Source organism: Lepidochelys olivacea (assembly GCF_965140295.1).
Source record: "Lepidochelys olivacea isolate rLepOli2 genome assembly, chromosome: 1".
NCBI classification, from domain to species: domain Eukaryota; kingdom Metazoa; phylum Chordata; order Testudines; family Cheloniidae; genus Lepidochelys; species Lepidochelys olivacea.
In genome coordinates, this window is record NC_140411.1 from 207,257,094 (window position 1) to 207,270,543 (window position 13,450).

Here is a 13,450-nt window from a genome sequence, read left to right on the forward strand (position 1 = left end):
GTGTGCAGTTCTGGTCTCCCATGTTTAAGAAGGATGAATTCAAACTGGAACAGGTACAGAGAAGGGCTACTAGGATGATCTGAGGAATGGAAAACCTGTCTTATGAAAGGAGGCTCAAGGAGCTTGGCTTGTTTAGCCTAACCAAAAGAAGGCTGAGGGGAGATATGATTGCTCTCTATAAATATATCAGAGGGATAAATACCAGAGAGGGAGAGGAATTATTTAAGCTCAGTACCAATGTGGACACAAGAACAAATGGATATAAACTGGTCATTGGGAAGTTTAGACTTGAAATTAGACGAAGATTTCTAACCATCAGAGGAGTGAAGTTCTGGAACAGCCTTCCAAGGAAAGCAGTGGGGGCAAAAGACCTATCTGGCTTTAAGATTAAACTCGATAAGTTTATGGAGGAGATGGTCTGAGGGGATAACATGATTTTCGTAATTAATTGATCTTTAAATATTCATGGTAAATAGGCCCAATGGCCTGTGATGGGATATTAGATGGGGTGGGATCTGAGTTACTACAGAAAAGAATTTTCTGTAGTATCTGGCTGGTGAATCTTGCCCATATGCTCAGGGTTTAGCTGATCGCCATATTTGGGGTTGGGAAGGAATTTTCCTCCAGGGCAGATTGGAAGAGGCCTTGGAGGTTTTTCACTTTCCTCTGTAGCATGGGGCACAGGTCACTTGTTTGAGGATTCTCTGCTTCCTTGAAGTCTTTAAACCACGATTTGAGGACTTCAATAGCTCAGACATAGGTGAGAGGTTTTTCGCAGGAGTGGGAGGGTGAGATTCTGTGGCCTACATTGTGCAGGAGGTCAGACTAGATGATCATAATGGTCCCTTCTGACCTTAGTATCTATGAATCTATGACTGGTCCTTTGGGACTGGGAGTAACCCAAATATTAGTGTGCTTTTTGGTATAAGGGACTGTCTATCACAAAGGCAGGCTCGCCTAGGCGTCGAGACAGAGTGAATTGTCTCTGACTCCATGTTAATGCTGTTGTAGCCCTTGAGTTCACAGATGATACTTGGTTGGTGAAATCTAAGTAGAGAACTCACAACCAGTTTGGGGTCATGCCCTGTTTCTTAACAGTCTGCCTGGAGGCTGGCACTCATGGTCATGAGCCTCTCCAGACAGTGTGACACCGTTGACCTAGCTACCGCCTCTCAAGTGGGTGGATTTACTACAGTGATGGAAAAAACCCCTCCATCATTATCACGGGTGTCTACACTACAGCCGCATAGCTGCAGCTGTGATGCTGTTGCGCCTATAGTCTAGACATAGCCTTAGTCCAAGCACAGGTTAACAGTCACAATAAAACCCACAGCTAAATTTACACTAGACCGCTCAAGGTGCCAACGCTACATATCAAAGCCCTGGGGACAGGCCATGCTGTAAACCTCAGAGTCCCCTTCATGTGCTTTTCTACTCCCGCAGTGTAAAGCTGTCAGTTCCTTTTCATGAATGCAAATCACAGCAGAAAGGACCATGCTGCAGACTGACCGTGTTCCAGCTACAGCAGGAGAACAAAGCCCAGCTAGACAGACAGTGCCCAGATTGGATTATAACCTAACCCATTTATAAACACTGCGACAAGGCCGTCTGGGTGTCTCTCTGCACGTTCTATGTCTCTAGCACGGCTGAAAGTCTTCCTGTATTGACAGCCCTGAAGATTAGCAACCTGCCCTTAGCCACAGAAAGGGGACAGAATGGGCAGTAGCAGGGCAATCTCCCCATACACACTACCCCCGCCGGCAAGCCTCCCCGGAGGGGATCCCCTGTTGGGCGAGGGGGAGCTCACTCTCCACAGCCCTTGTCAGTCCTGGGTTGGAGAGCCGATTCCTGGGGGGCGATTGGTTGTAGGGTATTTTTGTGATGTGGATCCCTGGCCACTGGGTATTGAACTGAGTTTATTTAGTTCAATCCAGTGAAACAGGCTACTGTCACCGTGCCATCGGGTAATGAAAAATGTGCCAGGGCACTGAGTCAGTCCCCAATCTCCTCTACTAACTGGAGTGACAGAAGGTGCGCTTCGTCCCCAGAGAGAGCAAAGACCATTGAGCCTGCCCATCTGGCAGCATTTATTTTTAATCCTCGCTGGTCCAGGGGTATATCCGTGCCTTATTTGCTGCCCAGGAGCCTCCCTGGCCCCTGGCACTAGTCAGCTTTTTTTCATCTGGAAAGAAGAAAAAAAAAAGATGAAAAAGGGCTATTTTATGGAAATGATTTTTTTTTTCGTAGAAAATCATCATTTCAGCCCACATTTTCCAAGATTTTAACAAAAAATAAACAAATGTTATCAGTTTTTCCAACAACAACCACCCAAAAAATTGCCATGAAAATGTTTGGGGGCAATAAAATCTCCACACATTAAAAAAAAATAATTTCTTATAGATATTTTCAAGGAAAATAATTACCATTTTCCAACCATGCTCTGAGGCCCCATATCTGCTCTGACTTTCACCACCGTCAATTCAGTGTGAATTGATTGACCTCAGTGGATTTACTCCAGAGTTATATGATGGTAATTACAAACAGAATTTGTCCCAAACTGAGGCAGGGACCTAGGGCTGTGTCGACAGGCCTCGGTGCCAGCAGAGAAGCTGTTTACATATGCAGATTCCCACGGGGACTTATTTACAGTGTGCTTCCAAGAGCCATCCATCTAGCTCTACAGCTCTGGAGACCATTCATATCCACCTCCCCAGACCAGTAATTAACAAATTATGGAGGAATAACAGAGGATAATACTGAGGTATCAAAACAAGGGCCTCTGATCTTGAGCTGAACTAGGGTGACCAGGCAGCAAATGTGAAAAATCAGGACAGGGCTGGGGGGAATAGGTGCCTATATAAGAAAAAGACCCAAAAATAAGGACTGTCCCTATAAAATCGGGACATCTGGTCATCCTAAGCTGAGCAAACAATTCCCCTTGTCTATGTCAGCTAATCCTCCACTTTGATTTCTACCACAGGGGCCGATTGCTCTAGTAACGACACCCACACTGCTGAATTGTCCATCCGCTTGCCAGCAGCAGCTCCCCAATGCTTGCTGCCCTGCCCCCTCAGTCAAGTCACAGTGAAAGTGCCTTTGGCAAGCAGTAAACACAGAGAGAATTCAGAGGTGGGTCTTCCGGCTCCGATCTCAATAACCTCACAATTAATCCTTATATACACACAATGATACGGCCCCGTGGTGGGAACATGTGATTGGAAGGAAGGGCGCTGGCCGTCAGGGCAGCTGACTGGAGCTCAGTTGCGTCATGTGATAACAATGCTTAAAACACCACAGAAGCCAGAACTGGGTTTTCTCACAGTGGGAAAGGGCCTGTGGATAGAGGCGGGTTAGCTGCATTTATCAGTACATGTTTTTCAGGCTTCTTCATGAGTCGACCATGCAACTGCTGCCCATGCAAGCAGCACACAGGGATCTCACAATATACCCGCTGTAGGGGCGTGCTGTCTGGAGTTCACTCTAGTACTAGTTCTAATGACAGTACTTCTTAGTACAGGAAACGCCTGCTGCACTATATCACCCAGAATCCTGGGAGTGCAGCTGGGCGCATCCGTACACCGAAAGCGTAAAGCCCAGTGGATAGTTAGCAGCAAACATCAAACTCTTGAGCCTTTCTCTATACAAACAAAATCGCACCCGTAGCCAATATGTATCACTCCATGCAGCCCCACCCCAACCCCATGGCTCCATTCACAAATGATAAAATCTCACTGAAAAGCCCTCTCAGCGGGGCCCTTAGTTTTGGGGCATTCTTGCATAGCTGAGTTCGCCAGAGCCCGTGTGCCACTCCAGCATCTGCAGCGGCCAGTGTTTCATAGGATCCCTGATGTTGGGAGGGCAAAGTCCTTTTGAGTGGGGCACTGGCTCTTTCTTCCTTTGCTGATAGCAAGAGATCAGCGGGAGCAAAACTTGGCAACCATCCAGGAGCCAGCAGGAGGCCAGAACAGCAGGGCTCTGCGCCTGTGAGGCATGGCATTGTTGCAAGTACAGTGCACTGTTCACAATGAGATGAAGACATTCATAATCAGCTGTAACGATGCTTGTTCTGGCAGGGCCCAACTGAGACTGCCAATTCAGGACAAATTGCTTAAAGCAGGGCAGTTACAGCCCAAGGCTGGGGTTCCTTTACCATTAAGGCAACCAAATCAGCCAAACAGAGAGGACTTTGATTTTACCCCACTGGCTAACCACAGGTCACACAAGCAATTCCCTTAGACACTCCAGTTTCCCAGTATCACCACCAGTGCCACTCGTTATGGGGACAAATGGTTATGAAAACCAATGCCCCAGTAAAAGAAAAAGGATTCTCCCGATCCCAAAGGACCAAGCCCCAGACCCAGGTCAATATACAAGTTAGATCTTACCCACAAATCACGCTGTTGCCAATCCTTTAGAATCTAAAATCTAAACGTTTATTCATAAAAGGGAAAAGATAGAGATGAGAGCTAGAATTGGTTGAATGGAATGAATTACATACAGTAATGGCAAAGGTCTTGGTTCAGGTTTGCAGCAGTGATGGAATAAATTGCAGGTTCAAATCAGGTCTCTGGAGTACATCCACAGCTGGGATGGGTCTTTCAGTCCTTTGTGCAGAGCTTCTGTTTGTAGCAAAGTCTCTCCAGAGGTAAGAAACAGGATTGAAGACAAGATGGAGATGAGGCATCAGCCTTTTATAGTCTTTTCCAGGTGTAAGAACACCTCTTTGTTTTTACTGTGGAAAATTACAGCAAAATGGAGTTTGGAGTCACAGGGGCAAGCCCTGCATACTTTGCTGAGTTACAAGGTGTATCTGGTTTCAGAGTGGTAGCCGTGTTAGTCTGTATCAGCAGAATTGTATCTGCCTTCTCTCAATGGGTCAGTTGTGTAGCTGATGGTCCTTAATGGGCCATCAAGCAGGCTAGGCAGAGCTGTCACCAACTTGTCTAGGGTGTCACCCAGAAGCATAGCATAAGTTTGAAATACAGACAGTATAAAGCCAATATTCATAACTTTAACTACAAAAATGATACACACATATAGACAGCATAATCATAACCTCTCTATAGATCCCTTACACGACAATCTTTATACAGTATTTGCTGCAAATATATAACAGTGGTCTCAACAGTGATCTATACAGTTACAGATTATGTCAATAACGTCACATCAGCTCAAACTAATATTTGTTCCTGCCTTTTCTGGCTAGCGAAAGAACCACATTAGAGGGTCACTGGGCTGGATTCATCACTGCAGTGACCCCACAGATGTCACGGGAGTAACACTGTGGCTAACTTTGGCCCATTATATTTACAAGCCAGAACAAGCCACTGTTCACATCGCCCATTCAGGGTATGTCTATACTGTGACAAAGCCCACAGCACGGAGTCTCAGAACCTGGGCTCCAGCCCGAGCCTGAACATCTACACTGCAATTTTATAGCCCTGCAGCTCGAGCCCTGCACGCATGAGTCAGCTGACCTTGCCCAACTATGGCCGTGCTGCAGGTCTTTTATTGCAGTGTAGACGTTTTCTGTCTACTTGGGCTGAAACAACAGGGCAAGTACAGTGCCCGAAGCTAAAAAATTCTAGAGGAAGGGGAGCCCAAGTGCACACAGTTTTATTCCACTCTGTGCCGTCTGCATACTGAATAGCATCACTGCATCCCAACACAATGTCCAGCATTTGCCATATGAAACCTTATGGGACCCCTGGATCCCCTACAGCTGGGGGGATTAGAGGCCAGGTCTGTGAAGCTCTCCTCTCTCACGCTCTGAGGATGTCTGCACTTGAAGCTGGAGCTGCAATTCCCAGCTCGAGGAGACATACCCCATCAAGCCAGCACATTAAAAATAGAGCGCAGCCATGAGGAGCAAGGGGTGGGAGGGGCTAACCACCCTATCTACCTAGTGTTTTGGAATTTACACCTCCAGCTTGGAATGTAGACATACAATAGTTAGTGGACAGAGGTGTGACATTGCACCCCATAATGCTTTATGGAAATATGCTTATGAATGTAAATATGACATAACTGGAATATGTTTTATGCTACATATGACATGTAACATATCGCTGCAAAGGTTATGATCTACTGAATATATTCATCCTATTTGTATGAATGTATCATTTTTTCATTCAAAGTTATGAATATTAGATGTGTACTTGTTTGCTTTTAAGTAGCCATAGTAAGGCATTTGGGCGGCTTTTTTAGAAAGGAATGTGCAAGTTCAGTGCCCAGTCAAGAAACACTTAACTGACAATGGATCTTGGAAGGCTCCAATCCACATAAGAAGTCTACCTGAGGACGTTCAAGGTAGCATGTGAACAATGGCTGCTACCTGTAAGTTCTGAGTCATGCATAGACATGTGACTTGCCCATGTGACTCCAAAAATCCATCTTGTAGCTGGGATTCTACACAGGGGGAGGGAGGGCTGTCCACCCACAAGAGAAAGTCTATTTAACCCCCTGGGAGATCCCTCCATTTAGTCTTAGCTGGCTCAAGAGATTGTCTCTCCAGCCCCAAAGGATACCAGAAAGTGGAACAAAAGACTGTAACCATGGGGGTGTGAGTGATTGCTGGACTCAGACTAGAAGCAGGCTAGTCTGTAAAAGAAGCTTACTTGAACATCTCTAAGGGTGAGGTTTCATCTGTAATCACTTTCTTACTGTATTAGGCAAAGGCTTGCATGTTTTATTTTATTTTGCTTGGTAATTCACTTTGTTCTGTCTGTTATTACTTGGAACCACTTAAATCCTACTTTTTGTATTTAATAAAATCACTTTTTACTTATTAATTAACCCAGAGTATGTATTAATACCGGGGGGGGGGGGACAGCTGTGCATATCTCTCTATCAGTATTATAGAGGGTGAACAATTTTTGAGTTTACCCTGTATAAGCTTTATACAGGCTAAAACGAATTTATTTGGGTTTGGACCCCACTGGGAGTTGGGCATCTGCATGTTGGAGACAGAAACACTTCTTAAGCTGTTTTCAGGTGAGCCTGCAGTTTGTGGGACGTTGTTCAGACCTGGGTCTGTGTTTGTAGCCAGCAAGCGAGTCTGGCACAACCAGGCAGGGTTCTGGAGTCCCAGATTGGCAGGGAAAGCAGGGGAAGAAGTAGTCTTGGCACATCAGATGGCAGCCTCAAGGGGGTTTTCTGTGATCCAACCTGTCACAAGAGGTAATATTACTACTGGCTTGTCTACTCCTCAGTCCTGTTCCTGGACTTCACCACCGTGCAGCATTCAGGAAAGGCAGGATCATTCACTCTCCTTTGCTTCTGCTGTTTCCACTCTGTGGTGAGATTCATAGCTCTGATCAAAGGCAGCTGATAAAGCTAAGAACCGTGCCCTGGTGAGCTGGGAAACAGGACACGTGCAGTGCTTTGTGCCCAGGCTCAATCCATCATACTGCTGGGGAAGGAGAAACAAAAGGAGGAACAGATGAACCGAATGGGTGACTCTGCAGAGCCTGGAAAAGCCTGTGTAGTCTGCCATGCTCCGGGACCTGTTCCATATCTTCCTTCTACACTCCCCCCCACGCACCCAATCTGTGACCCAGCATGTCCCATCCAGTCTTGCAGATGGGCCCCGGGTCAGTAACACCATCAGCTAATGTGCTCCGTACGCTCCCCTTTGCCCATAGCATCTACTGTCTGCTCAGCCTTTCCCCTGCTTCTGCGCAGTGGCTTGGTAGTTTCAGTGTCCACGCTGTCATAACGCCATAAACCATTGGGGCACACAGCTTGTACCCAAAGCACTACTCAAACTTACCGTGTGCTGTATTGTATTCACCACATATCCCCTAGACATTAATCCCTTGCCCACAGGCTATTTACTTACTATTGGTCTAGGCTGAACTGTATTTTTCATATGCTGCTTAATCCTCCAAACAGCCCAAATCCTTTGGAATCCGAGAGTACTGTCTGTCCCTCATTATGTGCTTTGTCACCAAGTTTAGCATTACCTCCAAGCCTTGTTTTTAATACCTCCCTAGCCTCCCATTTCCAGCACGAACAATTTGTCTCTCTGGTTTTCCTCTGCCCTGTGCTTGTAAAACAGTTTTCTCCCCAAACCAGCACCCTCCCCCATCACCTCAGCTGCTGATCTCATTTACCTGCCACACGCTTGTGGAAATTCTAAGTATACAAGATTCACCAAATTGAATTTATAACCTCACAGCAGGTGTATCTTGGAAGCCACTGGGAGGTGTAGTTCCCAGCTTGGGTAGACTTATACACACTAGGCGCTCTCGTGAACAGGGCTAAAAATACCCCTGTGTCTGCAGTGGCGCCGGCAGTAGTTTGGGCCAGCGGCCAGAGTACAATCCTGCTCAACTTCCTGGGTATGTAGTCAGGTGGCTAGCCCAGCCCACCGTCGGGCCGCCTTGGCCACGCAGCTATTTTTAGGTGCTAGCTAGAGCAAAGGTAGAGCATGTACATCTATCTGAGATGGGAATGACATCTCCCAGCGGCTGTGTAGACATATCCCTGGGGTCCTGGCCCTCCCATCTCTAACCACCAACCAGCATTCCCTCCTTTTAGACAGTGTGTTAAATGTCCATTAAAAATTAACCGATTTTGTTCTTCTCATTTTGTGGGTGGGTGTTACCAGGACTTGGTGCTTTGGCCACTTTTAATGAAGCGAACCTACTTAGAACCAGCTCGGGTGTTTGTTCACTGCTTAGCTTGCCAGTTATTGACTTGGAAACCAGATCCCTGAGGAAGCTCTCCTCTGCTGCCTCCTTAAAGATGGAACAAAGTAAGCACTGAACAACTCATCTCCCAGTATAAACTCTGCACTCATTTTCAAGAGGCCCAATGGGCTTCTTTTGAACCTTTAGTGGGTGCATGGCTAGCTGAGCAGTAGGTCAGTACCTGCAAATTAGATCTGTATCCACCACCAGCTGTTGAAATACAAACTGAACAAAAGGGTGATTCTTCATGGCAGCCGAGCCGTCGTACAGGAGCTGTGGAGCACCAATGAATCAGTAGGGAACACATTCAATCAAGCTTGCATAGAAAGCCCTCAGAGCTAAACACAGCCCAGACTTAGTGTCCCCAGAGCTCTGCACACACCACCGATAAAAACCAGCTTCAAGAGCATGCTGTGTATTGGCTATTTCCATAACATTCAGAGAAGCAGCCAGTCTAGTGGTTAGATCAAGGGACCTGGGAGTCAGGACTCCTGAGTTCCATGCTGAGTTCTGTCACTGGCTCCCTGTGTGACCTTGCCCAAGTAACATCACCTCCCTGTGCTTGTTTCCCTTCTATGACACCGGGCTGGTAATAATCCCTGCCCAGCTCAGAAGGCACTCCTGAGGTTTGCTATACAGAAGCGTAGTGTCAATTGGGATATAATTGAGGTCACCTCCGTGACCCTCCCAGCCTCACAACATGGGGTCTCTTCAGTTTGGCGTCACTCACAGGATATCTCTCTGCTTTGAGAACATCAGCACAGGGCCACTTCAGTTTGGCATTACTCAACACAGTATCCTGGGGCCTGGGCATCTCAGTTTTGTGTCACTCATCCATGATTCTTCCGCCCACCTCAGATTATAGGCACAGGGCTAGTTAAGCTTGGCATTATCTACCAAAAAACCCCAGGAAGCCTAGCACAATAATTCTGCAGGTGCATAGAGCCGGTCATCCCAGGATCTCATAACACAAGCCCTAAGAAATTAAATCCTCCCCAGAAAGGGCCACCCTAGCTGGGTATCACCCATCTGTGACCTCTCACCCCTGCCGACAGAGAGAAAAGAAAATGCCCAAGACCTTAAATTGGATTGAAAGCTGCTGGCCCCTGTACAGCCTCTCTCTTTCTCCACCCTTCAGCCAGTCTTCTCATTCTCCCTGCAAGGTTGCTGCTTTACAGCCTGCCAGGGCCTTTGTACCAATACAGAAGTTAATATTTCATCTTGAGACTAGGGGAAATTGAGTTAGCCTTGAAATGCCAAAGGTAGGTTTAAAATATTCCCTGGTTGGCTCATAAAGGCTCCTATTAGGAATGTACCTTCTGATAAGGAAATGGCTCTGTACCTGGAATAACAGCTCAGGTGGCTATTTGTGAAAATCAGTGTCATTTGCATATCTCTATCATTTTCATCTGGCTGCTCCAGTCTCTGTTTTTATGGAGACTAATCTGGTTACTCAATCAGCTACAGGGAGCGGCAAAGTGCAAACTGTCCCAGCTCAAGGCAGCTTCCCAGCAGGAGGAAATCAGGTCACGGTAAATGGACTTGCTTGTTCCTATTACACAGGGATCTCGTCTCTGCTCCCCAGCAGATTTATACGGAGATCAAATAATAAGGATGGGATGAATAATTAAATCTCCCTGTAAATAATTAAGCACAACCTGTTCATTTACCTAGCAGCGTTCATTCAGGAGAACCCGAAGGACTCTACTGAGTATTAGGCAGTGGAAGCTGGAGAGCTAAGCACAGAACAGGGAGTCAGAAAGTCCCAGCTTCTAATCCTGGCTCTTCTGCTGACTTGCTGCATGCCCTTGGCCCAAGTCACTCTGCCTCAGTTTCTCCATCAATAACTTTGGATTGATAGTAACACCTGCCTGCCTCATGAAGAAATATTTGTACAGTGCTTTGAACGTGTAAAGCACTACATATGTTGGGAGTATTATCTCACAGAACCACTCAGCATCCAAATGCAGCCACCTTTGGGCTGTGGATGTATCCAGTGGACACCACAGCAGGATTTTTAGAGAAGAAGAATGTAATCAGCCAGATAGGAATCCTGCAAGAAATCTAGGACTGAATACCCCTGCTCTTGCTCAAAACGCCAGAGCACCTTTAATGACCCTTGTGACCCGTGTCTTAGTATCTTACCTTATCTGAACGAATGTGCTTCCAGCAGCACCAGCACCGCTGGGAGCCACCAGTTTTCTACTGAATCAGAGTGACCACCATCACGCCATGCAGCATATAGGTTTCCCGTGGGGGTCTTCCAGCAAAGTACTAACCAGGCCCAGGCCTGTTTAGCTTACAAAATCACGGATGATTACACATCAAGAGGAACAACCTAGCAGCAAGGCCCTGTGCTACAAGTACTGCAGGCAATTCCTCCAGCTGCGGGGATGCTCTCCAGTTAAGGAGAAGGGACGTGTTTGACCTCTGTCAACTTCACATCTGTCAATCACCACCGTCACCAAAAATACAATCTGACAGCCCATCCGGCCAGTAATGTAATTCCATGTGGCCATTGTCCATTCAGTCCAATAGATTTTCTACTGAGTTACTGCCACTGGGAAACAAAGAAACAATCCAAGTAGATATCAACTGGCAATTCTGTCCGTACTGCTCACTCACCACAAGCGGGGTATGCTACAGGGGCATCACTGACCGGGCTGATTCTAAACCCAGCCCAAACCTGGGTTCCTTTGTAGTTCTGTGGCACTCTCAAAACTCAGCCCAGATCAATGAATGTGGAATGAACTTGGGCTGATGCTGCTCACACAACCCCACAGCCGCTCCCATTCTCCAAGCACCAGTTGCCCCAGCCAACCCCTGCCACTTACATTTTTTTCTCTTTCGTGGGGCCCTATTAGCTAGATCCCTCATCCCTGCTCATTCCTTGGCCTTTGGGTCCCCCTCACTGTTTGTCAGGGGTGCCAGATAGCTGCTCCCTACATCTTGAGGTTTCTGGGGTGCTGCCAGGTAAACATCACTGCCCTGCCAAACAAGCTCAACAGACTGAAGCAAGTTATTCTGTGTCTCGGTTTTGGGGCCTGGTGGGTGCATGGTAAAAAGTGAAAGTGAAATTGGGACTGGTTGGGGTTCATTCTGTAAAACCTCATCAGCTGAGGTTTTGTTTCACACCCCCCCAAACCAGGAATGCTGTAAAAATTCCAGTGTTTTTTGGGGAGGTCAGAGAAATGATTCCAGTTCGGGCTCAGATAAGGAGGGACAGAACCAAAGATCGCTTTGATTCTGTTATGGCAAAATGTCTTTGGTAGGGGGTTTAGTTTTGGGGCCAGATCAGGATCCTATTTTCACTAAAGCACAGGGGGAGAGGTGGCCATCGGAATGAGAAGAGAACTGCAGGAAGTGGCCTAGAAAAGAAGGACCCCCCCAAGCCTCACCCCCAACCCACTGCCCTGCTTTTGAAAGGCCTGCTGCAGGTTTTATTCCCCATGTAATTGCTGTATATTGCCAAAGAGCTGTCGCTGTTTATCAAAAATGTAACCTTCCAAGGCCAATCCATACAGCTGACACCGCAGGCCCATGCACTACTGGCAGGGCATTGAGGTTTTATGGCTAAAACTTTCCTGGGTAAGGCCTAGAACAAGCAAAGGTTTCGGAACTTTTTCTCCCAGGCCCGTCAAGTTCAGTGATGAGCGTCTAACCCCTTCACTGAGCAAAGGCTGCCCGCATTCCTGCCTCCCTCATGGGACCCTTACACAACTGCCATCTCTTTAGTTAATGAGCAGTGCTTGAGAAATTTCCACTGCCAGGGGCCCTGGGAAGCTCACGGTTGAGCTCAGCCTCTGCCTCTTGTGTGCTGGCGTGGGATTGGTTTGAGGATTAGCGCAGCATAATGGAATATTTTTTTTGCTGCTCAAGAAGTTAATAAATGAAATTCTATTGTGGCAGCGGAAGAAATAAAAGAGAGCCGGAGGACACAGGGAAATCACACTGCTGCCTATTTGCATTGAGGAGAGAGCAGACTGGTTTGATCAGGCTGTGCTCTTCTCAGCACCTACGAGCGAAGCAGGCTCAGGTTTGCTCAGCCCTTGGGCGTGAGGCTGCTCTGAGAAGCCCAGAGGGTTACAAAAGTGACGCTGGCTACTCAGTAAGTTGCAGTCGTCCCTTGCGTCAATAGTGAAGCAATGCCCCAGGTTGCTGTGGGCAGGTCATTTGCCAGGTGGCAGTTTTCCCTCTAAATAAATCCAGCATGAGCAGCCCTGCAGGATGCTGGGGTGTTGCTGAGTACGGACACGGTGGGTAAAACACCTGCACCATGTCTACCTTAGGCCTTCAGTAGCTATGCTGGAGCTACTGCAACAGTCAGAGATTTCCTACATCAGGTGCTTTTGCAAGCACTGGGTTTGTGGAAGCTAGAAATGCCAGATTATTAGGAACGCAGCTCTTGCTGGTGCTTGAAAATATATGTTGGAACAAAGGTGTTTGCATGGGGTGCCCAGGTGAGCGTCTTAAAGGAGGAACCAGAAATCTTATAGATTTGGGGCCAGATCCTCAGCTGGTGTGAACTGGTGCAGTTCCAGTGAAGTAATGGCACTCTGCTGATTTACACTAGCTGACGATCTGGCCCTTGGGCTATCATGGCAGACAGAGTTTGGAGGTTAATACTTGCTGGGTACCCGCCAGTGCCCGGCTGCAGCTGGTTTGTGCTGCCATTTTTACTTGTGTTTGATGTGCGAGAAAATCCACTTTACATGCCCCGGTAGCCTGGCTGTCTGTCATTTCTATTCTGTATGCAA

At 47.2% G+C, this 13,450-nt stretch overlaps 1 long non-coding RNA gene across 2 annotated transcripts; it reads right to left on the reverse strand.

The window, feature by feature from the left end:
* Positions 1-2,076: 2,076 nt before the first annotated feature.
* LOC311528675 lies at positions 2,077-9,850 on the reverse strand. Of its 2 annotated transcripts, XR_014713662.1 has the most exons (4): positions 9,772-9,850; positions 8,875-8,966; positions 4,499-7,411; positions 2,077-2,182 (listed from the first exon to the last, which is right to left on the reverse strand). It is a non-coding gene; the product is annotated as an uncharacterized lncRNA (long non-coding RNA). The 2 variants fall into 2 exon arrangements; XR_014713663.1 differs by lacking the exon at positions 2,077-2,182 and having other exon boundaries at positions 4,411-7,411.
* Positions 9,851-13,450: the final 3,600 nt, after the last annotated feature.